The 14,773-nt window shown below is 38.4% G+C and overlaps 1 protein-coding gene across 1 annotated transcript in view; it reads right to left on the bottom strand.

Annotated features, from left to right (window-relative positions):
* Positions 1-14,773, bottom strand: part of EDA2R (ectodysplasin A2 receptor) — a 62,048-nt gene that overhangs the window by 43,307 nt on the left and 3,968 nt on the right. The window contains exon 2 of the mRNA XM_045847460.1: positions 12,460-12,506. The gene's annotated coding sequence lies outside the window, so the exon portion shown is untranslated. The remainder of the gene's footprint in view (positions 1-12,459; positions 12,507-14,773) is intronic.

The following is a 14,773-nucleotide window of genomic DNA, read 5'->3' as shown; positions in this document are numbered from 1 at the left end:
TGACCATGTGCCAGCAACCCTTTTAAATGTTTTATGTGTATTAATTAATTAAATCACTAAAACAACCGTAGGAGGGATGATTATTATCCTTAGTTTGAATATGAAGAAACTAAAGCACAGAGGCCAAGTAGTTGGCCAAAGTTCACATAGTTGGTGACTATATCCCTTGCTTGACTGGAAAGAGAATGATAAAACAAGAAGCTGGCTTCTACCCAGGGTGGGGGCAGAGAATAACCACAATCTCTCACATGTCACTAGCTATTAAGAGTTTAGAAAGCACTTTTGCATCCAATATTATTTGTTCCATGAAACACCCATGTGAAGTAAGCAATATAGGGAGTATCATCTTTCATTTGTGGCTGAGAAAGCTGAAGCATGATTCTTTCATGAAAATTGTGTGAAGTGCCCTTGAGGGCACCTAACTGCTACTGCTTTTGTCCTAGGCAGAATAGAAGGGGGAAAAGACCCAACATGAATAAATATCCTGGTGCACTAAGGTGTAGAGAAGGGGAAACACTACTCAGATAACAGTTCTTGGAATGTAGATGGCATAGGGCTGTAGCACTAGCATTGGTCTGAGAGTTGGGAGATATGGGTGCTAATCCTGGCTATAGGTGTGACCAATCACCCAAGTTTGTTCAGGAATAAAAGGCTACCCCAGGACGTGGAAATTTTAGTGCTAAAAGTGGGACAGTATTTGGCAACCTGGAATGTTTGGTCAATTTATGTAGCTCTTCTTTCAAGCTATAACCTTGCATGAGTTACTTAATCTTTTCTGGTTTCAATTAATGTGAAAAAAGGAGACAATATATTTCTCACCTAACTTATATAGCTCTTGGGAGACTTAAATGACCTAAGCTCCATCAAAGCATTCTGAAAGCTGTGAAAAACTATGCAAAATAACACTGAGTTAAGTATGCAGAGAGATAGCTCTCTATACAAAGATGAATTTTAATGAGGGAGATTCAAGTAATTGATACAAAGGATATGTGCTTCTCAAAGAGAAAGTTGGGGTGAGATTCTTTTTGCTCACTCCTTAATCTCATACCAAGGTGAACCTCAGGGGGCTTCTCAAAGTACGAATGTCCTAAGTGTGTACTTCCAGTCAGGAGACAGGATAGGGTGCATGTAGACCTTGAGAGGCCATCACTCCTCCCCTCAAAACTCCCCAATGGCAATGGAGTGAGTCATCCTGTCTGGCAAGCTTGCACCTTTTCCCACCATTGGCAGGGCCTTTCTTTCCCATTCTTTATTCAGAAGAAAATGGGCTACACAACCCATTTTTTCACAAGCTGAAGATGCTTCCTCCTATGTTGTTCTGATTATTGGCCTACAGCGTTAGCCTCAGTAGGAATGTTCTCCTCTCTAACCACACTTCTTATTAAGGAACAAAACCATCAGTGGTCTCCTAGCCCTCGTAACAAGGGAATTAAGTGTCATGGGTGCACAGGTCCAGCATACTGACCTGAACAACTCCCCTGTATTCTTTTCTTGCCCACAAAAACAAACAAACAAAAAAAACCCCAAAACAAAAAACAAACCCAGAAAAACATTGACAGAAGCCAAAGTGCAGACCTGCCCTTGAGATAAGCTCCTGACATAGGCATCTGAAGTCTCCATAGCAGCTGCTTCTGGCCTTTGGGTGTCTGAGATACCCTATTTTGTTTGGTTTCCAGAGCCCCATCCATCTAATAAACATCATGTGGCATGAATCTTAACACATTCCCTTTAACCCTGGCTTTGAGACCTATATCTAAACAAGGTAGGCTTACTGTCAAATCCCTGTATTATGACCCAGAAAATGAACAGAGGGCTTTTCTCCCCCTTTTTTGGGTCAAAAAGTTGATATAAAGGAAACAAATTAAATTGTCTGTCATTATAAGTTAATAATTACCTTTATTAAAGAGAACAAAATCACATGGACTCTGGTCATTCTCAAGAAATCTGGGTATACGGGTAGAATTGTCTAATAATGGTTAAATGCCATTATTCAGGGACAGTCTTGGAACTTATGCCAAATTCTCCCCTGTGGTCAGCAGTGTGCTTTGGCAGATTACTGCCTTTTATTTTAAGATAATAATTAAGTTAAGAAAATCAGGGTTACTCTGAGATATCTCATAACTGCAGCTAGGTAATCATCTATAGTGTCACAGAGATGTGGCCAAATCCTCCAGACTGCTGGATAAGTCAGTAATATAGACAGACTTACAAAATTTTATGTGTTTACACTCATATAAACACTATCCAGATAAAGATATAAAAACCTTGCCATTACCTCAGCAATATCTCTCATGCCCCTTCCCAATCAATGCCATCACATTCTCCTAAGTAATTTCTATTCTGGCTTCTATCACCATTATTAGTTTTACCTGTCCTTAAACTTCATGTAAATTGGATTTATATAAGAGCATATTTTTGTTTCTGACTTTCTTTGTTCAATGTCACATCTGTGAGATTTATCCATTGTGTGTGCAGCAATATTTGTTATTTACCATTGTTAAGTTGCCTATTGCATGGATATTCCAAAATATATTTATAAATTTTTCGTTGGTGAACATTGGGCTATTTCCATCTTATGGCCATTATAAATAAAGTTGCTATGCTATGCTCAATTGATTTTCAAAAAGTGTGCTAAGATAATACAATGGAAGAAGAATAGGCATTTAAAAAAAAAGATATTGTGACAACTTGGCGATCCACATTAAAAAAAAGAATCAGATTGGACCTTTATGTCACACCATATACAAAATTAACTTCAAATGGAACAAAGCTCTAAATGTTAAACTTCCTATGAATTTTCTTATAAGAAAATAAAAATCTTCATACATTTTAGATTTTTTCTTATAAGAAAATGTAGGTGTAAATCTTTATGACTTTGGATTAAATAGTGCTTTTTAAAAAGATACAAAAAAGTACAACCAATAAAAGAAAAAATAGATAAATTATACTTAATCAAAATTTAAAACTTTTGAATTTCAAAAGATACTATAAAAATGGGAAGGGTTTACAGGAACATATATAAAGTACACATGCACAAAAACTAGGGGGGGTGGAAATGGGAAGGAGGTGGGGAGGGATGGATGGGCTGGAATGGGAGTAAAGGACAGAAAACTGTACTTGAACAATGATTAAAATAAAATTAAAAAAACAATAAAATAAAAAAATAAAAAGACAACTAACACAATGGGAGAAAAAAACTGTATGTCATAGATATCTGATAACAGACTTATATATAGAATAGGTAGAAAAATCTATAGAATAGATAGAAAAAGAAGGGATGATTAAGTGTTAACAAGCATGTGGAGAAATCGGGACCCTTATATATTGTTGGTGAGAATGTAAAGTGGTTTACACTTTGGAAAATGGTTTTGCAGTTCCTGAAAATGTTACCATGTCATCCAGCAATTCCACATTTAGGTGTATACCCAAAAGAATTGAAAATAAATATCCACACAAAAAAATTGTACATGAATATTCCTTGCAGCATTACTTATAATAGCCAAAAAAGTAGAAACAGCCTAAATATCCATCAACTAATAAATGGGCAAACAAAATGTGGTCTTTCCATAGAGTGAAATACTATTCAACCAGAAAAAGGAATGAAGTTTTGATACATGCTACAACATGGATGCTAGTAAGTGCTATTTGGGTATTCTCATTGGGTTTAACCAAAGAGGCTGACAAATGGCAAAATTACTAATGCCTGCTCATTTCATTTATCTCTGTCATGTGGCAGCTCTCCCTGCCCACCCACCTGTTCTGATTGGCCAAAAATAAATAAATAGATAAATAAATAAATAAATAAATAAATAAATAAATAAATAACCTAGAAGAATAAGAATGCAAGTAGACTGGGAAGAAGAGAAGCAATGAGGCTGACCTTAATAATAATCCCCACATTAGCTCACTCTGCCCTGAATAATCAATGTTGGCCAAGTTTCTGCTGGATGTAAGGTACTTAGACTGCTGGTTGTGCAGCTGCCTCTGGCTGTAGCTTACGGCTGCTGCTCTTCTCAATTTGCACATGCCAGTGGGGTGAAACATGCTCTCTCTATCTAGGTTGGGTGGACAGTACAGGATAACAGGGCTAAATTAAGAATTTAGGCCTTTGGGAAGATATTTGCTTTGCCTGGGCAGTGCAGGAGGTGTGGGATTAAACAGGGTGAGGAAGACAGTGGCTGGCACATGCCCTGCCCATTCCTCTCCTGTGAGCCTACTCAATTTCCCACATGTACAGGACTGGCACAAATCAAAGTAGTTGTTCAGCCTGGCATTGAAAATGCTACTTTATTTCAGAATCAAGCTTCTAATCTATACAGTGCCCTCATCATTTATAGGTGTTTGGCCTATAGTCCAAATGTTGCTATAACATTTGGTGCTTGTTCTCATCTTTCCCTTTCCTGGCCTAGCTCAGGGAGATTCTTATCCTAGATTTCTCTTGCCCATAACCTGCTTACAAACTATTAAACAACTTACCTTCTCCATGTCCCAGTATTTCTAAATTTTTTGTTCCTCAGTATAGTGAGTGGCCCCAAGCCCAATTCTGCTATTAGAAGCATGTACCTCCGCAGTGGTGGACTCAAGGTTCCCATTTGTGCCATGAGAGTTTGGCCAATTTCTCTGACTAGTAATTCTCAGTATAGCTGCACATTGAGAACTTCAAAAATACTGATTCTCGGGACCTATTACCAATATTCTGATGTAATTAGAGGTGCAACCTGAAACTTTGGAATCTTAAAATTCAGGTTATTCTCATGTGCAGCCAACTTTGAAAATCACTGTATTGGTGGCTATTTTTGGCTCTTGTTTATTTTTTCTGGATATAAAGTACAATCAGGAAAAGGTTTTTCTGTTTCCCCACAATCAGAAGGGGCTTGGTAAAGAAGTAACCTGGGGCCCCTCCATTTCCTTTCTAGAAAGAATGGGTGATAAAGGTACTAAGGGTGGAGTGGTTCTTTGAAAACATGTTAGATCATACAATTTCCAACCTCAAAATCCACCGATGGCTCTCCACGTCACTCAATAAAACTAAAGATCTTATTCTGACCAATGAGACCTTATATGATCTGCTTACCTCCTCTTAACCCATTACCATTTGACCCCATGATATACTACTCTTCTATTCTCTTTAACTCCAACCATGTCGACCTTTTTGCTATTCTTCAAACTCAATGAGAAATGCTCCCACTTTAAGCCTTCACATCTACTGTTTCCTCAGTCAGGTATGTTTTTCCTCCAGATATCTATATGGCTACCTCCCTCATCTTCTTCAGTATTTGTTATTATATCATTGTTTTAGTGAGGCTTCTCTAACCAGTCTTTTAAAACTACGACTACAGCTGAAGTGCCCATCAGTAGATGAGTGGATTCAAAAGCTGTGGTACATTTAAATAATGAAATACTACTCAGCAGGAAGAAGGAAGGGATTCCCTCCTTTTGTGACAGCATGGGTGGAACTGAAGAGTATTATGCTAAGTGAAATAAGCCAGTTGGCAAAAGACAAATACCATATAATCTCACTTAAAAGTGGAATCCAATGAACAAAATAAACTAATGAGAAAAATAGTACCAGAGACATGGAAACATGGAACAGACTGAGAGCTGCAGGAGGGGAGGAGGGATGGGAGAATGGTGGAAGAACGAGGAAGGAATTAGTCAAAGAACATGTGTGAATGACTCATGAACATGGACACCAGAGAAGGGATTGACTGTGGGAGCAGGGGGTGAGCTAGGTGGAGGGGGCAAAAGGGCAAAAAATCAGGACAATTAGAATACACCATAAAAATAAAGTAGAAAAAAAATGCAACTTTCCTCCATGTTCCCTATCTCACATTCCTATTTTATTCTTCTCAATAGTACTTATGACAATGTGACATAATATATTATATTTATTTCTTTATTGCTGGTTCCTCTTCCAACTATTATGTAGTGTTCACTACTTTATCTTCCCTACTTAGAAGAGTGCCTGCCACATAATAGACACTAAATAAATATTTGTTGGTGGAGTATATGGTAAAAATATACAAAATAGTGGTAACAATCTTCTGCTTGAGTGAAAGGTTTCACATTTTTAAGGGGTTTCACATCAGTTAGTCCAATGGATACTTATAATAACCCTAAAAGTAAGTCAGAGATTATTAGCATCACTTAATAGATATTGAAAAAAAACAAATTTGAAAAAATTCCCCTAAACTTATTTAACTAGTAATAAACAAAACCAGAACTCACAGGTAATTTAAGATCCATGAGTTTAGACTTGGCCTGTGTGGCTCAGTGGATTGAGGGCCAACCTGTGAACCAAAAGGTCACAGATTTGATTCCCAGTCAGGGCACATGCCTGGGTTGCAGGCCAGGATCCCCAGTTCAGGGTGTGCAAGAGACAACCAATCTATGTATCTCTCACATACTAATGTTTCTCTCCTTCTCTGTGTCCCTCCCTCCCCCTCTCTCTAAGAAGTAAATAAATAAAAACTCTAAAAAAAGATCCATGAGTTTAATGTAATTTCTCAGGTAGTAGTGAACCCTAAAATAGGGAATGGAGGTCCTATTAGCCTGTCATTGATATTTAATTTTTCATCCTGACCAGTGTGTGTAGGGAACCAATCTGCCTGGCAATGGCAATTGTAGCTCAGCCCCATTGAAAAGCCCAATAGGTGCATTGTGGCACGCAGGAGCCAAATTCACAGATTGATTCTCCCATGGGAAACCAGGCCTGCATTATACCTGGGCTGCTTTGTGACTTGCTCTTGCTAAAACTCCCTCACCCTGTTGAGGCAGAAAATGCTTACTGCATATCTTTAAAGTAACTTCCTGAAGTCTGTGCTAATTCTCCCAAGGGCTGAAGTGTAACCAGACCAATTACTCTTATCATTACCTTGCATTTGCAGCATTTTTTCATTGTTAATCTGTAAGAAGTAATCAGTATCATACTTTCTATTGCTATCTGTAAAAAGTAATTACCTAAAGCAAACCTAAGTATAATGAATGAAAACCTTCTTTGATGTATACTATTAGAAAGCCAATAAAAGCTTGTCAAGGCAAGGGTCAGGGTGCTCTCCTCTTGAAAGAGTGGCTGAAGTGCTCTGAGGCACTCTTCCCTTCAGAGAGCATATGTGCCATCCCTTTTCCTCCATAGGACTCGGTAGTCCGTGTGAATTTGTCTTGTATCTCATCCACAATGCCATGGACATTGCAGGCTGGTGTCCACATCAAGTGTGGCTCAGTTGGATGGGTGTCATCCCACAAAATGAAAGGCTGCTGGTTCAATTCTCAGTCAGGGCACGTGCCTGGGTTGCCAGTTCTGTCCCTGGTTGGCACGCTTATGAGGGGCAGCTGATTGATGTTTCTCTCACATTGATGTTTCTCTCCCTCTCTTCCCCCCTTTCTTTCTCCCTCTAAAAATAAATAAATAAAATCTTAAAATTTTAAAGTTTTCATCAGTAACATTTTAAGTTGGGGGAGGTGTGGGAGGGAAAGGCAGAAAACTGTACTTGAATAACAAAATGTTAAAAAATAGGGAGGGAGGTGGACTTGGATGGGGTGGGGGGAGTGGTGGGGAGAAAATGCAGGCAACTGTAATTGAACAACAATAAAGTAATTAAAAATGTTAATAAATAAATAAATAAACTAAAAAAAGAAAAAAGGTATTTTCTGAACATTAATCTGAGTATGCTTTAAGTAATGCCTATGCAGAGTAACTGCCCAAGCCTTAAGAGATAAAGGCCAAGACAAAGGTGGTAGCAATAGGAATAAAAAGGAATGGATGATGAGAGATACAGACCTTACAAAGAAAGTCAATAGGACCTTGCAATTCTACAGATATGAGAGCCAAGGAAGACATGAGTCAGAGAAGATTCTGAGAGTTTTTTGCTTGGAAAACCAGGAGAACCTCAGGGCTATGGAGAGTATAAAAAAGAAGTTGCTTGTTAAAAGAAAAGATAACATGCTCAGTTTTTCAAATTATTTTTAGAATGTAGAATTGCAGCCTGTCAGTGCTGGTGTCCAGCAGGCAACTAAAATACATAGAACATAGACTAGGGCTAAGGACAAATCAAATGCATAAAAAGTCTATGTCATAGGTGTGCATCAGAATCATCTGGGGAGCTTTAAAATAATACCTATATCTTAAGACCAGTTAAACTAAAACTTCTGGGAAATTGAGAACCGCTGGCCTAGAGCAGCAATTTTCAACATTTTCATCTCATGATACACATAAACTAATTATTAAAATTCTGTGGCATACCAAAAAATATATTTTTTGCCAATTCTACAGAAGTAAAACAGGTATGATTTTGATTCAGTCACACCAGATGGCTACTGTTGTGTTGGCTATACTCACTTATTTATTTGATAATCTAGGGGAATAAAGGTCAGTGCCCCTGACTAAACAGTCAGGTATGGTATGTTTTAAAAAGTTCTGTGGCATACCGCTTCAAAATCGCTGGCCTAGAGCAGAGAAAAATGCCCAAAACAAACAAAATATTGAGGGACATCCATATTTGAAGTTAGAAGAGAAGGAATAGGCAGCAGTAACCAAGAAGGGTAATCCATGAAATAAAGAACAGAACTTGAATAGGGTAATATAGGACAACATTTTAAGAATTAAAGGGTGAGGCCCATCTGAATCTCCCAAAGCAAGTGTCCATTTAAACTTATGTTTCAGTGGGGAGGTCAACATTGGGAGTACATTTCTCCACTGCTTGGCTTGTTGTTGAAGATGGTAGCATAAGAAGACTCTGAACTCAGCTCCTCCCAGGAACACATCAAATTTACATTTACAGACAGAGCAATTCCCCTTGAAGAACTGAGGGCTAACTTAATACAGACAGAGAGAGACCACACAGAAACAGGTCTCTCTGTAGCCTGCTCCAGCTCTAGCTTCCAGCCATGGGATTTGCCTCCAGGAATTCCCCCAACTCATACTGGCCTAGCTACAGCTTCCAATCAGGTATGACTTGTCTCCAGGACTTCCTGCAGGTAAAACCCAGTGTCAGCTACAGCCTCAGCAGCTTACCTCTAGGAATCCCTATAGCTTGCACCTGCTCTAGCTTTGGTTCCAGGTCCTGGTGTGGCTTACTCCTGGGATTACCTGAAACCTGAGCCCATTCTACCTGCAACTCTAGGCCCTGCTAAGCCTTGGATCCACCCCCTGCCCTGCCACTCCCTGTGGCCCATGCATACTTCAACTGGCCTGCCAAAGACACCTAATACATGTAGTCTACAAAGGAGTATCTCCTACACAAAGTCACTTCTTCCAGACTGGGACAGGTTGCTGTTTTGCCTAATTAATAAAAACCAACAGAGAGAGCCAAAATGAGTACACAGAAAATATGTTCCAAATGAAACACCAGGACAAAACCCCAGAAAAAGAACTAAGTTAAACAGAGACAAGGACTCTATCAGATAAATAGTTGAAAACACTGGTTATAAGGATCCTCAATGATCTCAGTGATACTGCAACAAAGAGATAGGAAACATAAAACAGGAGATAAAAATCTAAAAAATAACCAGTCAGAAGTGAAGACTAACTGAAATAAAGAAAACATTAGATAGAATCAGCAGTAGATTAGATGAAGCAGAGGATCGAACCAGCGATTTGGAAGACAAGGTAGCATAAAACACCAAATTGAAACAGTAAAAAGAAAAAAAGATTAAAAAATGAGGATAGTTTAAGGGACCTCTGGAACAACATTAAGAGTAACAATGTTCAAATCATAGAGAGTTCAGAAGGAGAAGAGGCAAAGAACGAGATAGAAAACCTATTTAAAGAAATAATGGCTGAAAACTTCCCCAACCTGTTGAAGGAAACAAACATCCAGGTCTAGGAAGTGTAGAGAGTCCCAAACAAGATGAACTCAAAGAGGCCCACACCAAGACACATCATAATGGAAATGCCAGAAGTTAAATCAATAAGGATTTTTTAACTTCAAAGCTGGAAACAAACAGAAACAGAAAAACTTAACTATATACCAAGTGGATAACAACCATAATAAAAAAAGTGGAAAAGATTCTAAGTATCTTTTAGCTATAGTATTTTCACTCCTCTCAGTTTGAAGATATAAGGATCAAAAGAACTACAAAGAAAACTTCACTTTGATTTAACAGCTTAGTAGGTTTATTGCTAATAGCAGTGTGAGTGTAGTAATTCTGAAACAAAGTTGATGTATATTGTAGAATTGAACAAAGAAGTAAATATATTGATTTTCTTGACAGACAGACTTCTTGGAGTAAGAGAAAGGAGCTACAGATATAAAATGATGAAAGGCAAAGATAATATAAAATGGCCATTTTCCCCAATCTGCCCACTGGAAGGACATGAGTGATAACACCTTAGTGGCAGTGGGCACACCTAGTTTCCAGATCTTGGGTTCTAATAACTCTCCCCACTAAAAAGACCTAGGGGTACTTAGCAAAGTGGCTGAGTCCAGGACTGGGGCTGGGAGAGTACGCCTGGACCATCTTGTGCCAGAAGTAGAATGTACTCAAAGAATGACAGGCACAGGTGGTAGCCTAAAGGAGCTCCCACTGGTTAGATATAGGACAATCTGAGCATCAAAATAAGTAATGATAGTAGTGGATTATAACCCATTGAATAAAATCAGAATCCATGGATTCATACTGACAGAAGTAAGTAAGTATGGGAGAAGAAAGGACCTATACAGTAAAATGTCAATAATAAATGTAGGAGGAATAATAGACTTTATAAATGACTATTTGGCAATCATTATTTGATTCAGGCATGAGCCATCAATTACTGTAAGGAACACAATATTCATATAACTTCAAGTGATCTATCTCCCCACAGGTTAGTTATTTAATACAAAGGGGAAAATAGTAACTTTACACTAGAGAAACTTGGAGGACATGTCTAGGATTTGGTGATCAAAGTTAACATCACCAATATGAGAACAAGTCACAGTCTCCTGCCACCTGGTAGGATCAATGAGAACATCACATCACCTCTGGAATATTCCTGCCAACTATGCATAACCCAAATGTAATGAAGTATCTGACAAACCCAAATTGAGGTACATTCTACAAAATAACTGGCCCCTCTCTTCAAAATGTCAAAGTTGAGAAGACAAAATAAAGACACTTAGACTGATCAAGATGAAGGAAAGCTAAAGAGATATGACAACTAAAATGTAACAGGTAACCTTGGATTGGATCCTGGACCTGAAAGATTCTTACTTCAGAGGACAAGTAAGACAATGGGTGAAATCTGAATGTTTGTGGATTGTAGAAGTGTTTTATCAATGGTAATTACCTGATTTTTACACATTTGCATTGTGGTTATATAAGAGAAGGTCTTTGATTTTAAAAAAAGGGGGTGAGTAACACTGTCAGTTTTTGGTACAGGGAGGTGAATGAGCATCAGGATTAGAGATGCATTATTTTGATTTTACTTTGTAGGCATGTGATAAAAGTAAATTCCCTTTTAATGTTCAAGTATATTATATGTTCATAGAATAGAAATAATTCAGAAACCACAGATATCCCAATTTCCCCCCTTTGCCCTCCCCTGCCCATTCCACCACACCCCCCCACTCCCATAGTCAGTTCCCACACTGTTGTTGTCCATGCCTGTGGGTCGTTCATACATGTTCTTTGTCTAGTCCTTTCCCTGTCTTTCCACCATTGTCCCTCTTCCCCCTCCCCCCTTATCACTGCCAGTCTAATCCATGTTTCCATGCTTGTGGTTCTATTTTGTTTATTAGTTTATTTTGTTCATTAGATTCTTCTTTATAGGTGAGATCATACGGTATTTGATTTCACAGACTGCCTTATTTCACCTAGCACAGTACTCTCCAGTTCCAACCATGCTGTTGCAAAAGGTAGGAGTTCCTTCTTTCTTTGTGCTGCATAGTATTCCATTCTGTAAATGTACCAGTTTTTTGATCCACTCATTTACTGATGGGCATTTAAGTTGTTTCTAGCATGTGGCTATTGTAAATAGAGCCAGTATGAGTATAGGGGTACATAGGTTCTTTTGAATTGGTGATTTGGGATTCTTATGATGTAATCCCAGCAGTGGTATCACTGTGACCAGCGGGGAGGGGGGAGGAGGACAATGGTGGAAAGAAGGGGAAGGCAGTAGACAAAGAACATGTATTAATGCCCCACAGACATGGACAACAGTGTGGGAATTGAATGTGGGAGCGGGGGAGGGTGGGATGGGCAGAGGTGGGCAAAGGGAAAGAATTGGGACAACTGTAATGGAAAAACAACAAAAAATTATTTAATAAAAAATAAATAAACCTTAAATGTATAAAATTAAAAAAAAAGGAACCACAGATGGTTATTACAGTTTACAGAAGGCTTCTCTTTCCATTTCCAAAGTGGCTGAAAAATTTCAAATGATAGTGATAACATCATCTACTCTACTAATATTAAGATTACTGTAGCAACAGAGGACAATGAAGGAAGCCATGAAAAATTAAAGAAGTTTCACCTACTTACCTTGCTCTTTATTTGAATGTACAGAACAACAGATAATGATAAAGGTGCTGGGATAGAAAAAGAAAAAAATTATTAAAAGCAGTTGTCACTGTACAGATACAATTAATAACCAATTGAACTGAGCCATTTGCATTCAGCCAAAAGCAAATGCTAACCATATGAGTTACATTCTTTCTCCTTCAAAACATGTGTGAGCACAAACATCCACAACAAAAAAAGTATGAACTTAAAGAGACAAACATGACTTAAAAGACTCTAAATTGAGGAGGACAAAGAGCTACCAAGTATATAAATATTTGGTTAGTGCCTGGCAATGGCTTAGGAAGAATTGTGAAAGCGAGGAGAAAAAAGACTGTGTAGCCAAGACTATAGTGATATAATTAATAAAAGCAAACTTTGGGCTGAATATGATGAGAAAATATTCTTTTAGTGATTGCTGAAACAGTCTTCCCAAGTGGGAGCAAAGGCACAGAAACTCCCCTGGATGATGTTCAAGGGAAGAATGAGATAATGTATGTGAGAGTGCTCTGGAAACTCTGGGTCGTACTACACATGTAAGGGGTTGTTGTGATGTTATTATCCCACCCAGAGCTGGAGAGCAAAGGACATTGGAGATAAGCCACAGTCCAGATGAACACTCAGACAATAACTGAAGCACTTGCTGCTCTGCTGTGGCCCTTGCCAAAGTGATTCGCTTATTCATGTATCAAGCATGACAAGATACCATAAAATTATGGTATCATCAAAAATTAGTTACCCCACCAGCAGCACTGGGAGTGGATATTAATTGAATTCCCAAGATGGTTATGCTTTTGGCTGAGTTGTCCCAGCTGGAAATTGAATTCATGGTATGATTTTTTTCAGGGCTGGAACTGGGTAAAACTCAGTCATGTGCACTAATTTCTGACATCTATTAAACATTTTTTTTTGGTCTTGCCCCACACTCTCTCCACCCTAATTTATCAAGCAGTCTGGAATAGCTCTATCTCTTTGAAGATGTCAATAAGAACACTGCCTTTCCCTTCCATAGCAATCTAAATTCTATCAGGCACAACATTTCTGCCTCACAGGCCAGAAAATGAAATATTATAACAAAGCAAATGTTCAAATGAATGGACATATGCAAGCATAGTTCAGGACCAATTATTGTTAAATAATTGTAATGTGAGAATCAGTCCATAGAATGAAGCTTGCCTATACATAATGGGATTCTGATACTAAAATAATGCTTGCATTTTTTTTTTGGATGACCAAGAAAAAAAGGTATAAAACTTGGAGGATGGTGGGAGAAGGGTGAAACTGATGTAATAAAAAGTGTGTGGTCTCATATATAAATGCATATTCTGTAAGACAATTCACAGAATCCTACAATCTTGGAGTTAGAAGGGAGTTGGGCCCTGGCTGGTGTAGCTCACTGGATTGAGAGAAGGCCTGTGAACCAAAGGGTTGCAAGTTTGATTCCCAGTCAGGGCACACACCTGGGTTGTAAGCCAGGTCACTAGTAGAGGGTGCTTGAAAGGCAACCACATATTGATGTTTCTTTCCTTCTCTTTCTCCTTCCCTTCCCTTCTCTCTAAAAATAAATAAATAAAATCTTTTAAAAATGTAAAACTGGAGTTGAAACTCATCTTAGTCCCAGCTTCCTGTTGTCCAATTAAAAAAGTACCACTCAGCTCTACTTGAACTCTTTCAGTAACTGCCACATCAGAACTCACAAGACAACACATTTCATTATCACTTATTTTTCTTCTCTTCAGGAACTGGTTAAAACTTCAAACCATCAGATAATTGGAAACATATTATCATGAAATCCCAAAAGGATTCTTCAAGATAACCTAATCCTATTCCCTGATGATCCTGATGGGGAAACTGAGGCCCAGAGAAAAGATTTCCTTTCTCTAGGACTAGGATTTTCCTAAAGTAACACAGTTGGTCAGTGACAGAGCCAGGACCAGAATCCAAGTTTCCAAATCCAGGGCCCAGTGGATTGTGTACTTTCTATAATTAAAGAGAGGGTAGGTCCAAGTTCAGGACTGATCACTCAGTGAATATATTGCCATGGCTCTAGTTCCTCTCTCTCTTTTTTTCTGCATTTCCAAAGCCTAATCTTGGCTTATTTTACCCTCAACAGGAACAATTTTAAGGGTGGGCTGGGTCAGGGAGAGGTGGCCCATGGAAAGAAATTGGTGCTGCCCACTCACTTTGGCTAATGTACATGGTGACTAACAAACTCCTAAAAGTGAAAACATCTTACTTTTTTATTCTCCCACATATGTTACTCAACATTTCCTTTATTTTTAAGAATATCATGATG

This window comes from Phyllostomus hastatus, unplaced genomic scaffold (genome assembly GCF_019186645.2).
Source record: "Phyllostomus hastatus isolate PE091 unplaced genomic scaffold, TTU_PhHast_1.1 phas_contig_551, whole genome shotgun sequence".
Classification (NCBI taxonomy): domain Eukaryota; kingdom Metazoa; phylum Chordata; class Mammalia; order Chiroptera; family Phyllostomidae; genus Phyllostomus; species Phyllostomus hastatus.
This window is presented reverse-complemented; position numbering and strand designations above follow the sequence as displayed.